Here is an 18862-nt window from a genome sequence, read left to right as displayed (position 1 = left end):
CAATGTCCCGTGAGCTAGCAGCTTCTTCTTCAATTTTTTTTAAGAAAAGGGCTCCAGCCCCGGTTCCATTTCCATCAGAAAACGTAACCCACAGAGCTTCTTCTTCATTAGTTGCAATAAAATTGAGCAACATCAAGGTTGGTTGTGAAGCTCCTGGAATGCTCAACTATAATTTGGATATCATTTGTGCAGTTCAACTAAGATCGAGCGTGAAATGTATATCTCTATTTGCACAAAAAGGTGGAAAGGAGGGTGACTAACAAGTGATGAAACATGCATCAAATGAAAAGAAGCATGTTCCTTATCTGAATGGCAATCCTACAAGGACAGTAGCAATTTCTAAAGTAGTGGCATTGCTAGATATTAGTGTGGGCATTGGGATTAACTATGGCAACCGTTAAATACGACATTAATTTGGGCACGGGAGAGTAGGCGGACCAGGACAATTGCATTTCTAACGAAAAGAACCAACTTACCTTAATGCGAAATTTTAGCAGGACATGTAAAGAAGTGCCATTGATTCATATTACTGGAGGCATTACATTGAAAACAACATTGGTTTAATGTGTCCTTACTTTTAACAGTGCGACTGCTACATTTTACCAGTGGCATGACATAAGAGTGGCTCGGGGCAACAAACATCAGAACAGGATATCTGGGTTGGTCCCATTTTTGTTCGGTATAGCCACCTTATACTGTGTGAGGCTAGAAAATCTAGTGCTGGACTTACTCTGTGACTTGCCCCCAGTCCCCACTTTGTTTCCTTTTTCAACCAATAGATCGGGTTTATATTGAGTTTGTACTGCGTTTCCCTTTATTTCCCTATTAGACCTAGAGACCAGTTGGATAGCCAGTCTCTGCTACTTTTTGCCCCCATTATTTCCTCTTTCGACCAAGTCCTAGATTCAGGTAACAAATCCTCCCCCACCCCCACCCCCTTTCTTCCTTGTTTGAACCAAGTAGTACTAGATTCGAGTGCATGAACTAGTTTTACCTCTTAAACGTAAAAAAATTAGGTGGTTTTCGAACAGCCGATCGATCCTATCTACAAGGGGGCCTGAGAAATAGTAAAAGTTACAAATGCAGCGACGTCAGGAGCTCGGGAAGTAGAGCAAGGCCGGTTTCGAAGGAAGTTATACCTGATGGTCGCCGGGATGTAGCTAGGTGGGCGGCGGGAGGCCGGATCTGCCCACACTATGGCAGCAAGGAAGAAGGGGTCGGAGGCCCTCCCTCGCCAATGGTTCTTGGGAGAGAACGACAAGGCAGGCTGATCGGGACGCGCCCAGCAGTGGGTAAGAGCCATCACCGAGGACGACCGCGTGAATGTTGCACCTTCTCACGTTCCCCGGCGGAGAGGATCCGGCTGGATCTGTGACCAGCGGTGAGCAGAGAGAGAGAGAGTGTGTGTGGCCACCGCTGTCGTGTTTAGATCTGGAGAGGCCGAGACAGTGTGAAGAGAGCAACACTAGAAAGCAAGCGTGGAGGCTCCTGCCTATATAGTGGAGTAGTACTTAGTATTCTCTTGTCTACCGGAGCCGGCTTGACCTCGTCAATGACTGTCGAGAAGTCTTCATGCACGTGGCCCAGAGGCGCAGTTGTCGTCATTTTGATCTGAAGCGCCGGATTATAACATATAACACGAAAAAATGCCACATGACAATAAATCATAACCTCAGTGCCCAAAGGAGACAACATGAATCCCGACGGACAACTAGATGAGGAACAAAGCTCAAATTAAAGATAAACTCGTAGAAAAGCGGTCCGTCGATAGGTGTCCTAACTAACATAGCCGGCTTGACCTAGATGGCAGCCGAGTACTCACTGTTCGTGCATGTGCCCCAATGACTAGCCCAACTCACTTGTCGAGGCTTAACCCTCGCAGTGATCCGAAGCACATGACACATAATTTTGCGAGATGACAAGAAACCTTTTTTTAGATTTCTCACCACAACTATAGCCATGTCCAACATAGCCTGCATGATATGTAGACGATAGCCAATCCAGGCGTGTCTGCTGGAATCTGGTCACATGCATGGACGAACCGATCTTCCGTGTCTTGCAGGGATCATCCAGGCACCAACGTAGTACAACACTTCTCTAGTACTATCGCTCGTCTCCCTCTTCTATTAAGTCCGCCGACTTGCGGGGTCGGGGAGTGTGCCTATGCTCGGTTCTCAATTGCCGTCCCACATGTTTGTGCGAACGCAATATGACGCGCGTTCCATTCAATGAGCAGCGTGCCAGACCGGCCGACCGTCTGCGGTGCGACGTGAATGCGACGGGCGTGTTGTATACTCCGTACATGTGTACCGCCGTTTTCTAGACGCTTTGCTCCATGGAGCGGGCGCAATCTATGGATACAAAATTAGTATACTGTATACTATTTAAAAGTCGAGGGCGGGGATTTTCCTGCCTAGTAGGCGGCGGGACAGTTCCGCCTAGTCGGTTCGACAGAGACGCGAGAAGACGAGGGAGTAGGCTGCTGCAAATGTAGGGCTGTGTGATTTGACAGCGAGGTACTGCTGGACAGGTGGGGCCCCGTGATTTGACTTGCATTATCATTTTAACTGCGGCGCTAGAGTCTCCCGATTCCTGACCACCTCCATACAGGTGCCTCTCCCAATGCTCCACCATGTAGTAGAGGCTGGCTCTTGCATGAAAGCCCACTTCTCCACTTTTTCCTTGCCTCTCTTTCCTTCACATATGCAAAAAATGCCATGTAAAACGCACTGTTGTACTTACTTGCTCCTACAGGTGCTCAAGCTTGCCACATAGGCATAAAGTCTGATGTGGGAAGTTAATCAAGAAGAGAGAGACTAGTTTGGTGACCCAAGGAAGACATGGTGCTAAGCGCATGTACCTAGGTGAAAAGACAATTTTGAGTCTATAGCTAATTAAATGAAGCAAACTTAGCAACACCATTTCATTGGAAGAGGTCACTCCTTGGCAAATGCAATAAATACTAGTACTCCCTGTGTTCCATTATATAAGAACGTTTTTGACACTACACTAGCTAGTGTCAAAAACCTTCTTATATTATGGGACAGAGGGAGTACGAAGAAAGAGATAGAGAGGAGTAAAAAAATACACTTATAGCCAACCTTGTTGTAGTATGAGTGACTAAGAGGGTGCTTGGATACATTTTAGTCCCATGACTAAAAGTAGTGGGACGAAGACTTGCTAGCCTCACCCATGCTTGGATCCAAATACTAAAGAGACTAGAATCAAGTTAATGTGCATTTATTATCCTTCAAACCCTCCAATCCAGAACTCGCATGTGTTAAAGGAGAGGAGTTAAATGAGGAGAGAGAGGACTAAACCACATTTTAGTAGGGGTACCCCTGACTAAAATTTTTTAGTCTCAAGACTAGTTTTAGCCCCTCTTTAGTCAGGGGGGCTTGGAACTTTAGCCTCTTAAAGAGACTATTTTTAGTCAGACTAGAATAAGTCCCTTGGATCCAAGCACCCTCTAAGTGATGACTATGTATGACATGCCAACATCAGATAGCCTAACGCACCGTGTGAAATCTCCAAGGGCGCGACCACGCGAGCAACGCGACGGTCGAGGTAGGCGTGACCACGATACGGGCTGCTGGCAGCCCTTGGATCTGAGATCAAATGGTCGCATGCTAAGTTGCTAAAAATTTGCAGAATAACCCTCCAGGATAGGATATTCACCCATAGGTCTAGAACCACCCCATGCAACCGTTCGATCTCAGATCCAAGGGCTCGCGGAAGCCCGTATCATGGGAGAATGGAAAGCCACTACCCTGTCGTTCGCACGCTGGCAGTTCGCTCCTACTCGTCCCCGCACGTCCTTTAATACAACGGCGGTTCGCTCCTAGTTGTCCCGTCCATTCACATTACGGTAGTTCCACTAATCCTAACTCTCCTCCCAAATCCATGGCATCCCAAATCTCCCCAATCGGCGGTGAGTACAAGGTTAGAACCATCACCGGTGATGAGTTCGACGTCATCTACACCCGTACTTCCGCGACGGTGAAAGGAGGCCTTTGTCGCTTCAGACGCATGTTCGAAAACTCACATGATGAGTGGGTCGCTAGGCTAGATGTTGAGTACACCACAGTTGTGGGATGAGAGAAGGATCTAAAGGACGAAGAGAGGAAGAAACCTGTCGTGATCCAGGTTTGCTTACATAACGTTTGCTTGGTATACCACATATGCCACGCCGACATTGAGTGCCAGGATTTTAAGAACTTCCTCAAGGACAAAACAGTCAAATTCGTCACAATAGACTTTAAGAACGACAAAGAAGTCCTGCGTCGGATAGGCCTCGTTGTAGGCAACCCCTTCGACCTCCAGAAGAATCGCCTGGTGCCCTCTCGTCAGCCCTCAATGCTGACCCTGGCAGGAGCCATGGTTCATCCTTCGTACCATAAACTGGAGAAACCTCATTACACGTTTCACCGTCATGCATGGCATCGGAATGTACTAGATATAGATCACATCCACTATGCTGCAATGGATGGCTACCTTTGTTTCAACATCTACAAGGGTTGGATGAAGAGCAACAGCCAAGTTGGCGGTTCAAGCAAAGAAGTATCGGCCAAGAGGAAGAGGGAAAAGGACAAAGTCGAGGACATGGACGAGGACTCCGAGTAAGGTGGCAGTGTCGTTGCTCATGGCGGCTCTAAACTTCTAATGCAGTGTCTACCGGATTAGTTGCATAGTTTAATTTCAGGTGTGCTTAGTTTAATTTGAGGGGTGTGTTGTGCTGAGCCCCCAGCAGAACTATGTTATGTTTCTTCTCGTTACTTTAACTCCTTAGTATGTACATACTAGTACTAGTATTTCTTTAATAGAATTTAGCACCCCAATTAAGCACGTACTAGCTTTTTTAATAGTACTATATGCATATTTGGCGACGAGCGCTCTCTATATGTACGACCTTTTTTTAAATTTCAATTTTTGCTCCATGGCGCAATCAATCGATAGTACTACTGTACAAAAGTATACATTTTTTAAAAGGCTAGCGTACTGTTCATCACACACACACACACACACACACACACACACACACACACACACACACACACACATATATATATATATATATAGCCAGTTAAATTCTCAACCTAGAATGACATGCATGCCATGTTGTAAACCGATCCAGAGGAAGTATAGTAAAAATGAGGTGATTTTACCAAGCGATCGGCGGGGGAGCATGGCCTGTCATGCGGTCCCACGTGTCATGATGTACCAAGGCGATGCGCGTGTCCCTCTTGAAGCAGAAGCAATACTAGTACGTGGTTTGAGATGATGTTGAACCGAAGTGTGAAATAATGGTTGCTTCGTCCGTTTGGGAAGGTGCGGCATTGTGATTTGACGTCTCATTGCTCATTACTACTATTGGGCCGGTATGAGTGGGGTGCGTCCCCCCTGCTGTTCTGCACTGTTATTTGGTGCTTGACACGTCGACCCGGTTGCTATATGCCCCACATGTCGGCGACAGGAAGTACATAATTCATGAAAGGGAGCGTCGACGGAGGAGTATACTACAAAATTCATGAAAGGGAGCGACTTAGTTTTGGAAAAATCTGTTTTTATGGAGTACGTACCCACTAGGGTTTATAGGGCTCATCTAAAAAACATTCATTTTTCCGTTTGATAAGTCTCAATTCTACTATACTAGTAGTAGTACCATTACATGTTGGATTTCGAGGTGCGTTAGATCACCCAACGCAAGCAGTGTCAAGAGGAAACTAACCAATGCATGTACAAGTTCATGGAAATTTAGTGGTCATTCATGCATTCGTTCTAATTAATGCCCTGGTAAACATAACTTCTTGAGAAAAATGAGTGTACTGTGCAAACTACGAAATTAGTTCGACCACTCACTGTCTACCTTGGTTGGAGAAATTTTGAAATTGAGCCATAAACTGGAAAGGCTCGATTACTATTTGTGGCCTTGTATAGATGCAAAATGTATTTTTTTATAGTGGCCTTGTATAAGTAAATGGAGGGAGTACTAACCAAAGTACGTACGTAGTAGGGACGAGGAGTAAACGGAGGGAGTAGTAAAAAAATTTCCTAAGTGATGAATAACCTTATAGCTAACCTTGTTGTAGTATGAGTGACTAAGTGATGACTATGTATGACATGCCAACATCAGATAGCCTAACACACCATGTTAAATCTCCAAGGGCGCGACCGCGCCTGCGACGCGACGGTCGTGGTAGGTGCGACCATGATACGGGGTGCTGGCAGCCCTTGGATCTGAGATCAAATGGTCACATGCTATGTTGCTAAAAATTTGCAGAATAACCCTCCCGCGGCAACCGGCAAATTTCCTCCCGCGGGCCGGAGTTGGTTTCTCGGTTTGCATGTGGGTTTAATGGACGCAAGGAGGCGTGTTCAGCCGGGCGTGTAGTGGACGGCGCAGTACTATTCGATTTGACAACTATAACTAGTATATTATATAAAAGGAAGAAGAGTAGTAGAGATAGAGATAAGAATAGAGACTAGGGAGGAGCACCGTCTACTGCTTCGTGGGCTACTCCTGCGCTCCATTCGGCGGCCGCAACGTCCCCTACAGCCACTCCCTCCTGCGCTCCATTCGGCGGGCGCTGTTCACATTTGGGGAGCGCACTCTCGCGATTGCTAGCAGCCACAACTTCACCGACGATGACTTCTTCCCCGACCTCGGCAACCTCTTCCTCAACGACATGGGCGACAACCTCAACGCCAATGGTGCTGCTCCCGTTGCACCGTATGTGTTTCTGTCCTTCCTGTTCGAAATCATGGTAGAATTCATGTTTCTAGTCTGTGTCCTAGACTCAATCTGTTCATCTACTATGCTAGTCCGCATGATTAGTTTAATCTCTATTATAACCATCATGATTTATTTTGTAGTAAATCTCATAGTAACTTGCTCATATATTCAACTGGTGGAACGTCCCCTACAGCCACTCCCGTTTCATGGACGGCCTGGTCGATGCCTCCAAGGAGCCGTTCGTCTACTGCTATGAGAGCCCGGTGCCGTTTTGGGGCTCGCCGGCAAACATCGTGCATCACCTGACGCAGGCGTGCGGCGATCACTACTGGCCCTTGGCAAAGAACATCAAGTACGAGACATGCTACCCATTCACCATGCCGGAGTCGCTGGAGGATTAGCGCCGCCTGCTAGTCTCGGAGGAGGATTGCAGCGTCTTCCTCTTGATCGTGGCCACCGGCAAGGCCCGCGCAGGCCGCCGCCACATCTCTGTAGTGTGCGTCAGGGGCGACACCGCTAATGCTGACACTGACACGAGGCCGATGTACGGGTGAGTGCTCACTATTACTACCCCTCGGAGGTCCGTGGGCGGCGACACTGGCTACGTCAAGCTGACTTGGACTCTGCCGAGCTGGGGCCTTCCCGCCGATGTGGACATGGAAGACACATGGTATTATTTGACCCCCAACAATGTGCATGGGGACTCCAAGGAGGTTCACCTGGACATATGCATTACTAAGTTAAATGTTGATCATTAGTCTTCTGTCATGTCCCTAGCCTTGCTATGAACTTGGACTAGCTAGGTTGCTGCATCATGTCTAAATTTATTTGAAATTTGAATTGAGGGAATTTTCAAAGCCTCAGAAACCTTTTAAAAAGTAATCAACATTTAATTCCCATCAAATGAGTCCAAAGAAATGTTCCTGTTACTCTGTGAAAATATTGGTAAGAGGTAAAATTCAAACCAATATTTTTGGAATCACATAAATATTTATTTTGGGCCTTTGACTTAAATCAATGACATATTTGAGTTGAATTTATTTCTGTCATATAATAAATAAAGTTCAAATATTTTTGTAAGTTGCCTGTGACCTTCGACTAGTTCCTGAGCTCACATAAAATTTACAGAAAGTTAAAAAAATGATTTGATGTTTTAAATCAAATCAAAACCAATTGCAGAAAATAGAAAACATTAATAAATAAAAGAGAGAGAGAGAGAGTTACCTGGCGCTTACCTACAGCCGAGAGGCCCTACTCTGTGCGGCTCATCTGAGCTAGCCGGCCCAGCCCTTCTCCTCTCTGTCGTGTTCCTCCCCCTCGCCCCGAAGCAGCTCGGTGGCGAGCGCCGACGCCAGCCTTGCCACCTCCTGCTTGCCACCGAGGTGCCCCCGATGCGTCTAGACACGCCCCGCGACCCCTCTGCCTCTCCCGTTGCTCTCTGCTCTCTCCCGACCCCTTCCCTCTTCTCTGCTTCCTCTCCCGAGCACACCCGAGCGGAGCTCGTCGTCGCCGACGCTGTCTGCCACGGCCATCGAGCTCCCCTCGCCTTCCCGCGCTGTCCATGGTCTCCGCCATCGTCCGCCGCTCCGCCCCACCCTGGCCCCGAGCGCTGGGACGGCCTGCATTGCCGGCTGCTTCGTCTTCTTCTTCCTCGGTCGCCGGAAGCCGCACGCGCCGATTCGCCATCTCCGACGCGTCCCCGAGCCCGCTGAACTTCTCCCCGGCCTCCCTGTGAGCTACCGCATCTCCCCCTTCTCATCATTTTGCTGTTTGCGCACTCTAGCTAGCCCCCACCACCTTGCCCGAGAATCGCTCGCCGCTGGCCATGGCGCCGTCGTGGCCACAGCCGTCGCCGCTTGCATATGAGCCCGCCAACGCGCTCAGTGTGTCCCAAGGAGCTCAAAGCACCCCTCTTCTGCTCCTCCCGTGCTCTGTGGCGTGGTTTCGGTCGAGCCCGAACTCCGGCGGTCGCCCGGCTCGTCGCCGCCGCCGCTACACACACTCCCAGCACACCACACGGCCACCACAGGATGTGCCGCACTGCCAGCAACTCATAGACGCGAACCATGCTCGAAACCGCCTTCCCGCAGCGTCTCCATCGTCGGTTTTGGTCGCCGCCGGCCGAATTCAGCGATGTCGACGTGGCCCATCATTAGCCACTAATGACACTGCTAATTAAACCTAGAGCCACTTACAGACGGGCCCCACTACCTAATTAACCCAGTTTGTTCCTGTTTAAATAAAACTAACCCCCACGGGCCCCATAGGTCAGTTTGACCTGGCCCCGTCACACTTTGACTGACCCCACCCGTCAGCATTGACTCCGCTGACGTGGCCGTCGACCAGTCCCACCTGTCAGCCACACAAACCAGTCTGAGACACTGACATATGGGTCCCATAGGTCAGGTTTGACCTAGACCGTCTCCGTTGACTGCTGACGTCACAGTGACGCAGTGCTGACGTAGTAAATCATTTTCTGGATTAAACAAACTCAGGAAATTCCAGAAAATGTTATAAACTTCCAAAATTCATATAAATTCAACCGTAACTCAGAATGAGATAAATTATATATGAAAAATGATCAGAAAAATCCAATCTATCCATCTGTACTAGTTTCATGCATGTTTAAACAACTTAACATTTCCGTTTAGATCAAAACATGATAATGCACTACTTAATTTCATAATTTGAATTTGGGATTGAACCTTTGGTTCAAAATGACCCAAACACATCTGGTTGTAGTTGCATTAGGCCAACACACTCATATTGCCATGTCATGATCATGCATCATATTGTGCGTTGCATTGATTGTGTTTCCTTCTCTGTTGTCGGTATTTGTCCGCTCTCAGTAGACGACGTTCCGACGATGAGTTCAATGACACCGATGAAGAACTATACTATCTTCAGAAGTGCCAGGCAAGCAAAACCCCCTTGTTCATTTCGAAACAATCCCACTCTCTCGCTCCTGCTCTCTTTTACTGCATTATCCTCTGCATGACCTGTCATTGCCACAGTAAATAGATGAAACCCACTAGCATGAGTAGGAGTTGTTTGAGCCCTGATGTGCCTACTCATTCATGTTTGTTTGTCATGCCTGCTACTGCTTAGAGTTGAGTTAGGTCTGATTCATCGGGGATGAATTGGAATTGTGATGAACATGTCCTACTGTGTGTGAGCTAAGTGTGTGAACACGATTTGGTGAAGGTAGCGGTGAGAGGCCATGTAGGAGTACATGGTGGGTTGTCTCATTGCAGCCATCCTTAGGAACTGAGTTCTATGTTTGTGATCCATGAACAGTTATTACCACACATTGGGTTCCGATAACTCGGCCCCTCTCGGCTTATTAATCAACTTGATCTCTGTCCAGGAGTTGCAACTAGTTTATGGTGTTTGTAGGTAGTCTTAGTAGTCTACCAAGTGGCACCCGGTACAAGTGGGCTTGGGACAGACTAGGCACAGTGGCACGGTGTACCAAGTGGCACCCGGATGGTGGGCTTGGGAACCCTGCTCACATCGTTTGGGGCCGTGAGCGACACCCCGGCCGGATCTCCTTGCGGATGGAACCCGAATAGGCGATAAACCTGGACGAGAGACTTGTATGGTTAGTTAGGTCGCGGCCGACACCCTCGCTGGGCTTCCGCTTGAAGGTTGCCAAGTACATGTCGTGTAAACGGCGGTAAGTGGTGACAGCGTGTGTGAAGAAGTACACCCCTACAGGGTAATATGATCTATTTGAATATCCTGTCCGCGGTAAAGGACTTCTGGGTTGCCTGTACAGTTCATAGACAAGTGAAAGTGGATACTCTAAAATACGCAAGATAAGCGTGAGTGCTATGGATGGCGTGCTCGTAGGGAGACGGGAGCGGATCCATAGTGGTGTATTGATATGGTGAATATGTGGACTCGTGTGCGCCACCTCAAAAGAGTTACTTGCAGTCGTAGTTCAGGATAGCCAGCGAGTCAAAGCTGGCTTGCTGCAGTTAAACCCCACCACCCCTTTGTTGATAATGATGCATATGTAGTTAGTTCTGATGTAAGTCTTGCTAGGTATATTTGTACTCACGTTTGCCTATTTTATGTTTTTGCAGAGAGACTTCTGTCTCACTAGTAGTTTCGCGTGGACTTCGACGTTTAGCTTGTTACCTCAGCTACGATCTTGTGCCTCGGCAAGATCTTGTAGATAGTCAGGCTTCTCAGCCATTTTCATTTGTAGATGTCTGTACTCAGACATGTTAAGCTTCCGCTTGTGCTTTGACTTATATGCTCTGAATGTTGGGTCATGAGACCTATGTTTGTAATATCTCGCTCCTCGGAGCCTATTGAATAAAATACTTGAGTTGTAGAGTCATGTTGTGATGCCATGTTGTATTTGCACATATTGAGCATATTGTGTCTATGTTATTGAAATGCTTGGTATGTGTGGGATCTGACTATCTAGTTGTTTATCCTTAGTAGCCTCTCTTACCGGGAAATGTCTCCTAGTGCTTCCACTGAGCCAGGGTAGCTTGCTACTGCTCCGGAACACTTAGGCTGGCCGGCATGTGTCCTTCTTCGTTCCTGTGTCTGTCCCTTCGGGGAAATGTCACGCGATGAATACCGGAGTCCTGTTAGCCCGCTACAGCCCGGTTCACCAGAGTCCTGCTAGCCCAGTGCTACAGCCTGGATTCACTCGCTGATGACCGACACGTTCGATGCTGGGTCATGGATGCCTGTCCCTGTAAGTTTGTGCCACTACGGGTTTACGACTAGCCATGTCAGCTCGGGCTCCTTATCATATGGATGCTAGCGACACTATCATATACGTGTGCCAAAAGGCGCAAACGGTCCCGGGCAAAGGTAAGGCGACAGCCGTGGGGATACGGTGCGTGAGGCCGCAAAGTGATATGAGGTGTTAAATGCTAGATCGATGTGGCATTGAGTTGGGGTCCTGACATCTTCGCTCAATGTAATCTGTTTCTAAGCATGTGGAGACTTCCATGCATGATCTTGCTCTATTGGAGTATCGCGCATGAATAAAAGTGTATCCGTTTATGGTTTAGTCTAGAATCTTCCATGTACGAATTTTTACTATAGTACCGGTGAAAGACTTATGATGAACCATTTCCTACAAAGCACGATAAGAGTTATTTCTTCACAAGTTTTGGATGCAGGTTGAACAGTTGAACGCTTTTGTTTGCAAAAGATACTTTTTTATCTATTTCACCCGGATGTTTCTGAGCTCTAGAGATGAAATAATATTCGAAGAAACCTATCGATACCTGTTACACATGAGATGACCCTCACATCCTTTGTCAAAATAAACAACACCCTGATATATGCATTTCACTCTTCCGTGCAACGGACGGGCACCTTACTTGCTCCTACAGGTGCTTAAGCTTTCCACATAGGCCTAAAGTCTGATGTGGCAAGTTAATCAAGAAGAGAGAGACTAGTTTGGTGACCCAAGGAAGAAACGGTGCTAAGCGCGTGTACCTAGGTGAAAAGACAATTTTGAGTCTATAGCTAATTAAATGAAGCAAACTTAGCAACACCATTTCATTGGAAGAGGTCACTGCTTGGCAAATGCAATAAATACTAGTACTCCCTGTGTCCCATAATATAAGAACATTTTTGGCACTACACTAGTGTCAAAAACGTTCTTATATGATGGGACGAAGGGAGTACGAAGAAAGAGATAGAGAGGAGTAAAAAAATACACTTATAGCCAACCTTATAGACAACCTTGTTATAGTATGAGTGACTAAGTGATGACTATGTATGACATGCCAACATCAGATAGCCTAACGCACCGTGTTAAATGTCCAAGGGCGCGACCGCGCGAGCGACGTGACGGTCGTGGCAGGTGATACGTCTCCAACGTATCTATAATTTTTGATTGCTCCGTGCTACTTTATCTACTGTTTTAGGCAATATTGGGCTTTATTATCCACTTTTATATTATTTTTGGGACTAACATATTAACCAGAGGCCCAGCCCAGATTTGCTGTTTTATGCCTATTTCAGTGTTTCGAGGAAAAGGAATATCAGACGGAGTCAAAACGGAACGAAATCAACTGGAGAAGTTATTTTTGAAAGGAAACCCACCTGATGGACTTGGACCCCACGTTAGAAGATACGGTAGGTGCTCACGAGGGTGGGGGGCGCGCCCACCCCCTAGGGCGCGCCCCCTGCCTCGTGGGGCCCCGTAGCTCCACCGACATACTCCTTTCACCCATATATCCCTACGTACCCTAAAACTTCTAGAACAGAAGATAGATTGGGAGTTTCGCCGCCGCAAGCCTCTGTAGCCACCAAAAACCTCTCGGGAGCCCATTCTCGCGCCCTGCCGGAGGGGGATCCCGTCACCGGTGGCCATCTTCATCATCCCGACGCTATCCATGATGAGGAGGGAGTAGTTCACCCTCGGGGCTCAGGGTATGTACCAGTACCTATGTGTTTGATCTCTCTCTCTCTCTCATGTTCTTGAGGTGATACGATCTTGATGTATCGCGAGCTTTGCTATTGTAGTTTGATCTTATGATGTTTCTCCCCCTCTACTCTCTTGTGATGAATTGAGTTTCCCCTTTGAAGTTATCTTATCGGATTGAGTCTTTTATGAGAACACTTGATGTATGTCTTGCCGTGATTATCTGTGGTGACAATGGGATATTATGTGCCACTTGATGTATGTTTTGGTGATCAACTTGCGGGTTTCATCACATTGGGAACCTATGCATAGGGGTTGGCACATGTTCTTGACTCTCCGATAGAAACTTTGGGGCACTCTTTGAAGTACTTTGTGTTGGTTGGATGAATCTGAGATTGTGTGATGCATATCATATAATCATGCCCATGGATACTTGAGGTGACAATGGAGTATCTAGGTGACATTAGGGTTTTGGTTGATTTGTGTCTTAAGGTGTTATTGTAGTACGAACTCTTTTATAGATTGATCCGAAAGAATAACTTTGAGGTGGTTTCGTACCCTACCATAATCTCTACGTTTGTTCTGCGCTATTAGTGGCTTTGGAGTGACTCTTTGTTGCATGTTGAGGGCTTGTTATATGATCTATCTATGTTATTATTGTTGAGAGAACTTGCACTAGTGAAAGTATGAACCCTAGGCCTTGTTTCCTATCATTGCAATACCATTTATGCTCGCTTTTACCTTTAATTACCTTGCTGTTTTTATATTTTCAGATTACAAAAACCTATATCTACCATCCATATTGCACTTGTATCACCATCTCTTCGCCGAACTAGTGCACCTATACAAATTACCATTGTATTGGGTGTGTTGGGGACACAAGAGACTTTTTGTTATTTGGTTGCAGGGTTGCTTGAGAGAGACCATCTTCATCCTACACCTCCTACGGACTGATAAACCTTAGGTCATCCACTTGAGGGAAATTAGGTACTGTCCTACAAACATGTGCACTTGCAGGCCCAACAACGTCTACAAGAAGAAGGTTGTGTAGTAGACATCAAGCTCTTTTCTGGCGCCGTTGCCGGGGAGGTTAGCGCTTGAAGGTATATCTTTAGATCTTGCAATCAAATCTTTTTGTTTCTTTTTTTAGCACTAGTTATTCTATAAAAGAAAACTACAAAAAAATGGAGTTAAGTTTGTCTCATACACTTCGTCTTTTTAATATCTTTCGTGAGAATGAAGAAAAGGAAAATTGTGCTCAAGTGCTAGAAGAAGAATTACATAGAATGTTTGGCATGAAATATGTGCATGATGAGCATGATTGCAATGTTGTTAGTATGAATTCCTTGAATATCCATGATGCTAATGATATGCAAAGCCATAAGCTTGGGGAAGCTATGTTTGATGAAGATGATATTTTTCCCCCAAGCTTTGATGAGCAAATTTACTATGATGAAAGCATGCCTCCTATCTATGATGATTATTGTGATGACACGTATGATTTAAAGAATAATGATAACCATGAAACTTGTCATCTTGATCATATTTTTTAATCATATGATAGTTATTTTGTTGAGTTTGCTCCCAGTAGTATTCATGAGAAGAATTTTGCTTATGAGGAGAGTAGTAAATTTTCTATGCTAGTAGATCATGAAAAGAATGCTTCAGGTGCTAGTTATATTGTTGAATTTATTCATGATGCTACTTAAAATTATTATGAGGAGGAACATATGCTTGTAGGAATTGCAATAATATCAAGTTTCCTCTCTATGTGCTTAAATTCTTGAAGCTATGCTTGTGTTACCTTCCTATGCTTGTTGATTATTGTTCCCATAAGTTGTTTGCTCACAAAGTCCGTATGCATAGGAAGTGGGTTAGGCTTAATTGTGCTAGTCATATGCTTCATGATGCTCCCGTTATGTTTCAACTCTTATCTTTTATGTGAGCATCATTGTCATCATCATGCCTAGCTAGAAAGGCATAAAAGAAAAGTGCTTGTTGGGAGACAACCCAATACTTATCCTTACTGTTTTTGTGTGTTCACATGATTATGATACTGTAGTAATCATTTTTTATACCTTTTGTTTCAATAAAGTGCCAAGTAAGACCTTTAGGATGGCTTACAGTGATAGTTGTGTTGATCCTGCTGAAAATCAGAAACTTTTTCACCCAGAAATTTAGTTTTGTTAATTCACAGAAACGTGGTTAGGATCTGATTCTTTCTGCTCTGGAGTCATACACAAATTTCTTAGGATTTCCTAATTTGGTATGATTTTTGGAGTTCCGTAAGTATACGTTTGATACAAATTACTACAGACTGTTCTGTTTTTGACAGATTCTGTTTTCTATGTGTTGTTTGCTTATTTTGATGCATCTATGGCTAGTATTAAGTGGTATGAACCATAGAGAAGTTGGAATACAGTAGATATTACACCAATATGAATTTAGAATGAGTTCACTACAGTACCTAAGTGGTGGTATTATTTTCTTATACTAACGGAGCTTACGAGTTTTCTGTTAAGTTTTGTGTTGTGAAGTTTTCAAGTTTTGGGTAAAGATTTGATGGACTATGGAATAAGGAGTGGCAAAGAGCCTAATCTTGGGGATGCCCATGGCACTCCAAGATATCAAAGGACAACCAAGAGCCTAAGCTTGGGGATGCCCCGGAAGGCATCCCCTATTTCGTCTTCATTCATCGGTAACTTTACTTAGAGCTATATTTTTATTCACCACATGATATGTGTTTTGCTTGGAGCGTCATTTTCTTTTGTTAGTATTTGCTTGCTGTTATTTAGAATAATGTTTTGCATATTTAGTTCCAATAAAAAAGTCAAGGATAGCCTTTGCCATGCTTATTTTGCTAGTATACATGTTGCTGTTTGAAAACAGAAAGTTTACCGCAGTTGCAAAAATTCCCTAGAAAAGTCAGAGCATGATATAATGATGAAACCTTTTGAATAAATAAATTTATTACAGTGGGAAGTTTAGTTCATAATTTTTGGAGTAAGGGAAGTATTGTTACTCTTGCATTCTATACAGACTGTACTGTTTTGACAGATTGCTGTTATGTTTGCATTGTTTGCATATGTTTGCTTGTTCAATGATTCTATTTGAAGATAGGAGTATTAAATATGCAGAGGCATTTAGTATTAAATTTTGAATAATAATTTTATTGATTTGTTACAGTAGAAAATGATAAGATTTTGCATTGGTTTATACTAACCTATCTCACGAGTTCTTGTTGAGTTTGTTGTGAATGAAGCTTTTGATAAAAAGAGAAACCATGATATGAGAGCAATTAAGGAGACACGAAAGTTCAAGCTTGGGGATTCCCAAGGCACCCCAAGATAATATTTCAAGAAGTCTCAAGCATCTAAGCTTGGGGATGCCCCGGTAGGCATCCCACCTTTCTTCTTCAACAACTGTCGGTTAGTATTGGTTGAGCCTAAGTTTTTGCTTCTTCACATGAGTTGTGCTACCCTTGCATTGTAGTTTTATTTATCTTTGCTTGATGTTTGAATAAAATACAAAGATCTGAAATTATTAAATGGGAGAGTCTTCACATAGTTGCATAATTATTCGACTACTCATTGACCTTCACTTATATCTTTCGGAGTAGTTTGTCATTTGCTGTAGTGCATCACTTATACCTTTTAGAGCATGGTGGTAGTTTTATTTTTAAGAAATAGATGAACTCTCATACTTCACTTAGATTATTTTGAGAGTCATTAATAGCATGGTAATTTTCTTAATATTAATATACTTGGTATTCAAGATATGTGAAACTTTCTTATGAGTGTGTTGAATACTAAGAAAAGTTTGATGCTTGATAATTGTTTTGAGATATGAAGATGGTGATATTAGAGTCATGCTAGTTGGGTGATTATGAATTTAAAGAATGATTGTGTTGAAGTTAGCAAATCCCGTAGCATGCACGTATGATTAAAGTTGTGTAACAAATTTGAAACATGAAGTGTACCTGGCTTGTACATCCTTATGAGTGGCGGTCGGGGACGAGCGATGGTCTTTTCCTACCAATCTATCCCCCTAGGAGCATGCGCGTAATACTTGATTTTTGATGACTTATAAATTTTTGCAATAAGTATATGAGTTCTTTTGACTAATGTTGAGTCCATGGATTATACGCACTCTTACCTTTCCGCCTTTGCTAGCCTCTTCGGTACCGTGCATTGCCCTTTCTCACCTTGAGAGTTGGTGCAAACATCGCCGGTGCATCCAAACCCCATGACACAATATGCTCTATCACACATAAACCTCCTTATCTCCTCAAAACAGCCACCATACCTACCTATCATGGCATTTCCATAGCCATTCCGAGATATATTGCCATTGCATGATCATGTAGTTGACATCGTATTTGTGGCGAAGCCACCATGCATTATTATTTCATACATGTCAATCTGGATTCATTGCGCCATCCTGGTACACCACCGGAGGCATTCATTTAGAGTCATATCTTGTTCTAGGTTTCGAGTTGTAATCCTTATGTTGTAATAGAAGTGTGATGATCATCATTATTAGAGCATTGCCAAAAAAGAAAGGCCAAAAAAAGAAAGGCCCAAAAAAACGAAAAAAGGGGGCAATGCTACTATCTCTTTTTCCACACTTGTGCTTCAAAGTAGCACCTTGTTCTTCATGTAGTGAGTCTCATATATTGTGCTTCAAAGTAGCACCTTGTTCTTCATGTAGTGAGTCTCATAAGTTATCTTTTTATACTAGTGGGAACTTTTCATTATAGAACTTGGCTTGTATATTCCTACAATGGGCTTCCTCAAATGCCCTAGGTCTTCGTGAGCAAGCAAGTTGGATGCACACCCACTAGTTTTATTTTGTTGAGCATTCATAGCTCTAGTGCATCCGTTGCATGGCAATCCCTACTCCTCATGTTGACATCAATTGATGGGCATCTCCATAGCCCATTGATTATCCTCGTCAATGTGAGACTTTCTCCTTTTTTGTCTTCTCCACACCATCCCCATCATCATATTCTATTCCACCCGTAGTGCTATATCCATGGCTCATGCTCATATATTGCGTGAAGGTTGGAAAAGTTTGAGATTATTTAAGTATGAAACAATTGCTTGGCTTGTCATCGGGGCTATAGAAGTTGGGAACATCTTTGTGTGACGAAAATGAAGCATAGCCTAACTATATGATTTTGTAGGGATGAACTTTCTTTTGCCATGCTATTTTGAGAAGACATGATTGCTTTGATTAGTATGCTTGAAGTATTATTATTTTTTATATCAATATGAACTTTTGTGTTGAATCTTTCGGATCTGAATATTCATGCCACAATTAAGAAGATTTACATTGAAATTATGCCAAAGTATCACTCCACATCAAAAATTCTTTTTTATCATTTACCTACTCGAGGACGAGCAGGAATTAAGCTTGGGGATGCTTGATACGTCTCCAACATATCTATAATTTTTGATTGCTCCATGCTACTTTATCTACTGTTTTAGGCAATATTGGGCTTTATTATCCACTTTTATATTATTTTTGGGACTAACCTATTAACCGGAGGCCCAGCCCAGATTTGTTGTTTTATGCCTATTTTAGTGTTTCGAGGAAAAGGAATATCAGCCGGAGTCAAAACGGAACGAAATCAACTGGAGAAGTTATTTTTGGAAGGAAACCCACCTGATGGACTTGGACCCCACGTCAGAAGATACGGGAGGTGCTCACGAGGGTGGGGG

This window comes from Triticum dicoccoides, chromosome 5B, assembly GCF_002162155.2.
Source record: "Triticum dicoccoides isolate Atlit2015 ecotype Zavitan chromosome 5B, WEW_v2.0, whole genome shotgun sequence".
Lineage (NCBI taxonomy): Eukaryota > Viridiplantae > Streptophyta > Magnoliopsida > Poales > Poaceae > Triticum > Triticum dicoccoides.
This window is presented reverse-complemented; position numbering follows the sequence as displayed.